Source organism: Crocodylus porosus, unplaced genomic scaffold (genome assembly GCF_001723895.1).
Source record: "Crocodylus porosus isolate Cpor-Errol unplaced genomic scaffold, CroPor_comp1, whole genome shotgun sequence".
Lineage (NCBI taxonomy): Eukaryota > Metazoa > Chordata > Crocodylia > Crocodylidae > Crocodylus > Crocodylus porosus.
This window is the reverse complement of record NW_017728886.1, coordinates 160,758,524-160,766,703: the sequence shown is the minus strand read 5'-3', so window position 1 is coordinate 160,766,703 and position 8,180 is coordinate 160,758,524. Positions and strand designations below refer to the sequence as shown.

Genomic DNA, 8,180 nt, shown 5'->3' with positions numbered 1-8,180 from the left:
CCTAACTCACTAGGCCTTTAGTAGCAAGTTACAGCTGTGCAGGTCAAGGACAGTCAGAGAATGTTTTTAGCCTTAAGGTGAGACTGCTCCAAGCTCAAGCTAGCACTAATACCTATCAACATTTGAGCAGATCAAAGTGCAACATGTAACAAGGTCCTTAGTATGTCCCTTCTTATTTCTTGTGTTAGATATTTAAGGTGAATCAAAACCAAGCCAAAATAACTCACAACTACAGGGAAATAGGTTAGAGGCTGGACCATTTTTCTGCAGCATTTCATAATACAAAGCTGGAAAGTGCAACCATTTTTATGTGCAGTTTCAGAGCTTTTAATACTGTTAACTGTTACCCAGCATTGTAGCACATGAAAACTTTCCATTAAAATAGATAAGACCGTAGATAAACTTAATTAAACCTTTGTTATTCTCTTGTTTGGGGTAATATCTCTTGGGGTGGGGATATGAAGGAGAGTATATGTAATTATTTGTTTTCTTTTTTAATTTGGTTTGATTGGAGCATTTTAGAGCAGAGTGTAGTATAAAATATTGTGAATGGTGAAGGTCCTTTTATGAAGAGTCAAACACCGTCTTCTGTAGGACAGGCCCAACTGTTGTAATTGCAAAATCAACTTTAGCAGGCTGCTGACAAAACCAACAACTTTCCCAGTACTAATGCTGAAGAACCATCCTACCAAGTTGTTAGGTAAAATACAAGAACAGCTATCATAGAGCAATTACAGAGCACAAATACATTTTATCACTAACCAAGGCAATATTTACCTGACAGTCTCCTTTTGAACAGAAAGATAATCCTACCTAAAAAGGAGGGACTGGGGGTTCTTTAAAGTTTAATTGTTTATAAGTGCAGTCCCATATTGATGGTGCCTCTATATGTCAGCTTATGAGCATTAACATAACAGAGATAATCTTGCTGGAGAAAAAAGAAACAGCTATCACGTTACTTGAAAGAACTGAAGCTGTATTGTGTACCAGTCATTAGTCTCCTTGACTCTGCTCATAATGATGAATGCATCATTCTGCTTGCATGCAACTTGTGTAACAAACAGCACAGCCAAATCTTTTCCAGTTCTGTTATTCTGTTTTAAAAAACACTGACATTTTCTTAAACAGACATAATTTACAATTTTAAGTAACGCAACAGTGCCTTGGTGTGTAAAGGCCAGCAAGCAAACAAGACTCCTTTCAGAAAGATTGAAAAAAAAAACAACAAAAAACCTAGTCTCGTGCTCTCTGAGGTCACTATAGCTCAAAGCCAGAGAAGGGAGAGGGGTACAGGACTAGGGTATGCCTGTGATATTTCTTTGGCTTTGAAATGTATATAATGCTCCCATTATAGAGCCCCTGAGTGTGCATAGAAGTAAAAACAATACCTAACACTATAGTGTGCTGAAGCAGTAAATTTAGACATGCAAAGCTCAACCTGGGGCAGATCCTGATTTGACTGAAGCCAATAGTGAAGTGGCCATTGACAGCAAAGTTCTGACCTTGCTCTGTAAGAAATGAGAGTTATTTTATTGATTTCACTGAGCATTGGGTTGTACTTTTAACAGCTCTTTCCTTGAAAAGTTTCATAACTAAACTAACTCCCAACAAAGCTGAAACATAGGGTACCTTAAAGGACACATCATTCAAGAAAAAAAAGGATACTGGTGAGCTTTACCTCATTCTCTAAGGGTTAAGAAATCTGAACTCTCCAAAAACAAAGAGCATGATAGGACTTTACTGAGACTTCCTTTAATCCACTCAGATTTCATGCTAACTGGCCTCAATTTCTGGGATGATGCATACGTCAAGAAGCAGTCTTTCGGATAACCAGGATATGACATTAATAGATTAAAACCTCTACTTTAATTGTCTCTTTGGGCCTTGTTACATGGTGCACTTTGGGTGCCGACAGATCATTCGATCTGGCCACAGAAAGCAGTTTATAGCTGTGATGAAACACAAGTGCATGTCTACAGACAGCTTCAAAAATGGCTGATCAGGTGAATATCTGACCCCTCACTGTATAAGGTATCAGATAAAGACAGCTCAAATGGTAGCTTCTTTAGTAACTTGTGTCTGTGAAGCTCCAAGCCTGTTGCTGTTTTCAGAATGGGAGGGCAGAAAGGGACTGGAGAGAGTGCAGTCCAGGGGTTTTCCAGCCCCCCGACCCACCCAGAGGGTAGGCAGGCTCCAGTTCACCCACCCCCTCCTTCAGCACCAGCTGGGGAGCCCCAAGAATGAGCTCCTTTTGGTGCCTTTCCCCCACTCCCATTCTGAAAACAGTGAGACCTGACAGAGAGGCCTGGTGACTGCTATGGGAACCTGGCTGGAAGCTCTCAGTTCTCAGCTAGATTACTTTCCTCTTCTGGAAACAAGAGTGAACTTTCGATGTTGATCAGTGTTAGTGCTAGCTCAAGTTTGGACCAGTCACACTTTAAGAGTAAAAACCTTCTCTGACTAACCCTTACCTACACAGCTATGACTTGCCACTAGAGGGTTGATAAGCAGAGGCTAGACTAGGAGCTACAGCTGTGAGTTGCCACTACAGGGCTGGTGAGCCAGCACAGACTTCTATCCCTGCCCTGGGAAGAGGGAGGGTAAGGAGATAGCGGGTGTTGGAGAGATGGGTTGGAGGGGGTCAGAAACATGCAGCTGGGAGGTAGAGAGTTAATGGGATAGGGTTGAGTAATGAAATAGGGTGTAGAAAGGAAATGGGGATGGGTGGTGAAATGAAGTCAGCCAGCCGACACTGAAGCATAAAACAAAAAGAAGTAAAAATAAAAGAATTTAAAAAGAGATAAAGAGGAAGTAAGTTAAAGAAGGTCTCATGAATGAATAAATTGGGATTGGGATTGGGGTGCTGGGGGTGCTTCCTGGGGTGGCTTGGAGCTGGAAGCAGTGAGGCAAGGCACTTTTCTGGGAGCACATGGGGACCCATCCCTTTACCTTGTCCCCCATTCACCCCTTATAGACCCCACTCCTGAATCCATCTATGCCCTGTGACCTGGCTAGCTGGCATGTGCTGTGCAGGCTGTTTGCATGGGGTTCCACGCTTAGGGGTGGGAAAGTCACACTGCAGGGCAGAAGGGGGAGTTGGTATAGTGCCAGAACCACCCCCTGGGTGGGGTGGAGATTTTATCCACCCCTTAGCAGAAGTGTGGGGGAGGGGGCACAGCATCCTGAGATGCTGCAGGACTGCAGCTTGCACAGCTCATCTGTGGGGAGTGGCCACACATTAACGGAACAATTATTGAGGGGGGGTAACATGGATCAGAGATATATCTGCTCTTGAATGGCATAATTTGATGTTGCCTAAAGTGTGCTTAAAACTAATTTTACATGTTAATACGTGGACAATCTAGGGGTTAAGAGTTCCAGGAGCTTTCTAAAATTAATGCATAACAAGGCCTTTAGAGAAGGAATTCTGCAGAGAATAGTTGATATATGAGCCATGTAGGCAGAAACAGTTTGCCAGAGGTGTAACGTGTAAAGAATATGCTCAAGGCAGTCCTCTTTTGCCATAACCCCAATAGACAGCATACAGGAGCAACAGCAAGCAGCCATGTGGGCGATGTATGTCATGGAGTGCAAGGCATTCTGGGAATTGCAGTGCTCTAAAATGGCAGTAAAGTGTGCTGCTGGTGAGGGGTTTTCACCCCATTGTTTTGACCCCAAAGCCCAGGTTGGGAGGACAAAAAAACCCAGTTGGTGTATAGCCCAGGTAACTTGGGTATATACTCCCCTTCTCCAATTGAAGGGGTTTGTTAGCTGGCAGGTGTGTTGTGGGGGAACTGCAGACCGCTCAGTTTCCCTCTGTCCCTATACAACCATGCCAGGACAGTCAGGGGACTGAACTATATACACATTTATTTACATTAACTTATCACAAAGGAAAGGAACATGGATATAAACATATGTATTGTGTGTGTGTGTGTGTGTGTGTGTGTGTGTGTGTGTGTGTGTGTGTGTGTGTGTGTGTGTGTGTACATATGTATGTATGTATGTATAAGATATCTAAACCAGTAACATAACAATAACCTCTGGGTAAATGACAAAAACCCTTATACCAGTGCTCCAGATACAGGTAAGTCACAGGTAAGTATCTGATCTGAAACAGAGAAACCCCAAAGATAAACTCAGTCCCGAGGGGAATCCCCAATGCCCTTGGGCTTTTCCCAAGCCCTACAAAGAAGCTGGCAACTTTAGGGGGGCCCTTTCAGTGGGACCTCCCCTCTCAGGAGCCCTTAACTAACCAGGGGGACTCCCCTCCCCCATGGGAATCCTCTTTTCCCTCACGGATTCTAGGCCTGGAGGGTGGTCCTCGTCCTCTGTGCCAGGCTGCTTTCTCACCTACAGTGGTCTTCTGGGGAGGTCGCTCTCCCCTGGAACAGGGCTCCACTATGCAGGGCTTCTGGCTTGCCCCTGTCTGCTGGCTCAGTAGCCCGATGACCGTTTGGCTTTCTGGACTCAACCTTTTGCTGTAGGTCAGAGGCCTGGGCTGCCTTGTGCAGCACCAGGCTTGGTCTGCTCCTGGACCCTTCGTGCAGAGCCTCCTGCATTAACCCCCAGCCTTGTTCCAGGGGTTGCGGACCTGATCCACCCAAGTGCTCCAGAGGTCCTACTCTGTGCACCATCCTGTGCACCATGTCTCTGGTCCGAGCCACCTCACGCAGCTCCCAGGGTCTGGATGCTGTGTGCCAGGCTGCACATTGAGAGTCTAGTTGCTGGAGCCATCTGCCATCTTCAGGGGCGCTTCTGGACTACTGCTTCGCTCTGCTGAGCAGCTCGCAGCTCTTCTAAGCCCCACTCTTCTCTGTCCCGGATGTCTCCCTCACGCTGGGCATGCAGCTCCTTTTATATACTTCAGGGTTCCACCCCTGAAGTCTTCTGGACCTGAGTGTTGCAGTCTGCAATCAGGTCTGGGGGGGAGGGGAAACTCCTATCAAGAGATCTCAGGCAGAAGGCCATGCTCCCTGCTACAGAGAAAGGCAACCCCGCCCACAATCCATATCAATCTGAACATGAGGTAAAATTCCCTCCTGACCCCAAATAAAATTAAATTAAATAAAAAATGGCTGAACATGGACAGACATTTGCTTCAGTGCTGCGTAGGTTTGGCTGATCAAAGCAACACTCTTTATTCCACTGAAGCTTCTGAAGAATATTTAGAAATAAAACAAGTGGGAAAAATCCACCTTATGCCAAATTCTAGGCTGTGGTTTAAACACACATCAAGGGAAAGCCAAAAAGTAGCCAACCACCCTGGATGCTCTGCCAAGAGCAGCAGGCTACATCTCTAATTTCTCATCCTTCCACAAAATGAATGAGATCTAAATCATGGAGGCTGCACCACATCATTCAAGGACTGTATAAATATGGAGAAATATTGCCCCACTCTTTTTCTACTGCAAAAGGATCTTTTAGTTTTATTTCTCCAAGCCAAGCCCCTTCCTCTTGTCTGCATGTACCAGATTTGAACCCATCAAAGGACAAAAAAAAAAGATTGTTAGTTTTGGAGCTGCAGTGTTCTGTCCAAGCTATCTACTGAATCTGGAGAAGGGGACGGGAAAGGAGGGATCAAGACGGGAGGGAAGACTCATTCTGATTATCACAACCTTGCGGAAGAATTCTGCAGTTTCTCATGGCATTGTTCCAACATGAGAAATAAGGACAGGAAGGATGTTGGGAGTGTGCTCCTATTCAAAATTACCTCTGAAAGAGAGAGCTCTGTGGAGGACTGATAAGACTGAAGCTTTTGAAACATAACCCAAAAAGGGTGCTGCAATATTGTAATGTTATAGTTTCATAGTTGGTAGGTTTGGAAGGGGCCTGAGCAGATCATCAAGTCCACCCCCTGCCATGGCAGGAAAGAGTACTGGGGTCAAACGACCCCAGCAAGCTTGTCTAGCCTCCTCTTAAAGACCCCAGTGTAGGAGCCAGCACCACTTCGCTTGGAAGTTGCTTCCATATCCTAGCTGCCCCAACAGTGAAGTAGCGCCTCCTGATGTCTAGCCTGAATCTACCCTCTGCCAGCTTGTGACCATTATTTCTAGTCACTCCTGATCATGCAGGTGGCACTCCTCTGGACGCTCTCCATGTTGTCCACATCCCTCCTGAAGTGCGGAGCCCAGAACTGGACGCAGTACTCCAACTGTGGCCTGACCAGTGCCACGTAGAGGGGGAGGATCACCTCCCTGGACCTGCCTGAGATGCATCTGTGGATGCATGACAAGGTGCAGTTGGCCTTCCTGACTGCATCCCCACACTGTTGGCCCATGTTCATTTTGGCAGGAATGATGACTCCAAGATCCTTTTCTGCCTCTTCACTGACAAGAAGGGAATTCCCCAGCCTGTAGGTATGGTGCTGGTTCTTTCTCCCCAAGTGCAGTACCTTGTATTTGTTAGTGTTGAAACCGATCCTGTTCTCACCTGCCCACCCCTGTAACCTGTCTAGGTCTGATTGCAGCCTGTTCCTTCCTTCTAGCATGCCCACTTCTCCCCACATCTTAGTGTCATCTGCAAATTTGAACAGGGTGCTTTTTACCCCCCTTGTCCAAGCAACTGATGAAGATGTTGAACAGTGCGGGCCCGAGGATCAAGGCCTGTGGAACCCCACTGCCAACATCCCTCCAAGTCGAATAAGACCCATCCATCACCACTCTCTGGGTGTGGCCCTCCAGCCAACTAGTGATCCATCTGACTGTATAGGTATCGACGCCACAGTCTCCTAGTTTTTTAATGAGAATGGGGTGAGAGATAGTGTCGAAGGCCTTTGTAAAGTCCAGAAAGACTACGTCCACTGCGACACCTGTGTCTAAGGATTTTGTGATCTGGTCATAGAAGGCCACCAGGTTGGTCTAACAGAACCTGCCTCTCATGAACCCATGTTGTTTGCCCCCAGGCATAATCTCCTCTGCTGGCCCATCACAGACATGCACCAGGATAATTCTCTCAAAAAGCTTACCTAGGACCAAGGTAAGACTAACTGGCTTATAGTTTCCTGGGTCCTCCTTTCTCCCTTTTTTGAAAATAGGAACCACACAGGCCCTTTTCCAGTCCTCTGGCACAATGCCAGAGCATCATGAGTGCTCATAAAGCCATGCCAGGGGTCCCAAAATGACATCTGCTAATTCCCTCAGCACTCTGGGGCAGAGATCATCATGACCTGCTGACTTAAATACATCCAGTCCCTCCAGAAGTTCCCTGACTAGGTCCTCACTGATCCTAGGCTGGGGTGTGCCTCCCATGGGGCCTATGGGGGTCCCGGTGGGGGGATGACCCAGTCCCTGCTCAGAAAAATGGGGGCAAAGAAATTGTTAAACAGGTTAGCTTTGCTGTCTGGTGTGATGACCTGCAGAGGCTTCACGTTACCCGGTACCTTCTTTTTACCCCCTATGTATTTAAAAAAGTACTTCTTGTTGTCCTTGATCTGCATAGTTAGTCCCAGTTCCAGCTCCGCCTTGGCCTTCCTGACTGTCTGCTTACAGCCCTGAGCAACAGAGGTATAGTCCTCCCTGGTGACGGCCTCTCCTTTCCATTGGGTGTACAGCCCCTCCTTTCCATTGGGTCTCCTTTTTTAGCTAGGAGACGTTCCCGGATGCTTTTGGTGAGCCATGGGGGCTTTTGTGCCCTCTTGACCCCTTTGATCTATGTTGGGATTACGTCCCTTTGGACTTGGAGAATTGTCTCTTTAAGGAACGACCACTCTTCTTGGACACCCGACTCCCCTCCTCTCCAGGGCCTCAGTGTCTCCTCGACTATTTTCCTTACCTCATTGAAATCCACCCTCCTGAAGTCCAGGGTTGCTGCCTTGCTGCAGGCCTTTGCAACCTTGCACTGGATGGTGAATTCCAGCAGGTGATGATTGTTGTCTCCCTGGTGGTCGAGCAACCGCAGACCCCTCACTAGATCGTTGCCCGTGGCCAGGACCAGATCCAACAAGGCATCTCCCCTGGTGGGGCTGTGCATCTTCTGGGTTAGAAGGAGGTCCTGTATCTCAGCTAGGAACCTATGTGAGCGGTCAGACCTGGCTGACTGTTCTTCCCAGCAGAAGTCTGGAAAGTTTAAGTCACCCATGATGACCATGTCCTTTGACCCTACTGCCTCCATGAGCTGACTTAAGAATTCCCAGTCTAGCTCTTCCCCTTGGTTGAATGGTCTGTAGTAGACCCCTACCA

General features: G+C 46.9%; 1 long non-coding RNA gene across 1 annotated transcript in view; it reads right to left on the bottom strand.

The window, feature by feature from the left end:
• LOC109316242 overlaps nucleotides 1-7,811 on the bottom strand; it is a 15,700-nt gene extending 7,889 nt beyond the window's left edge. The window contains exon 1 of the long non-coding RNA XR_002102781.1: nucleotides 7,774-7,811. This is a non-coding gene — a long non-coding RNA (uncharacterized LOC109316242). The remainder of the gene's footprint in view (nucleotides 1-7,773) is intronic.
• Nucleotides 7,812-8,180: the final 369 nt, after the last annotated feature.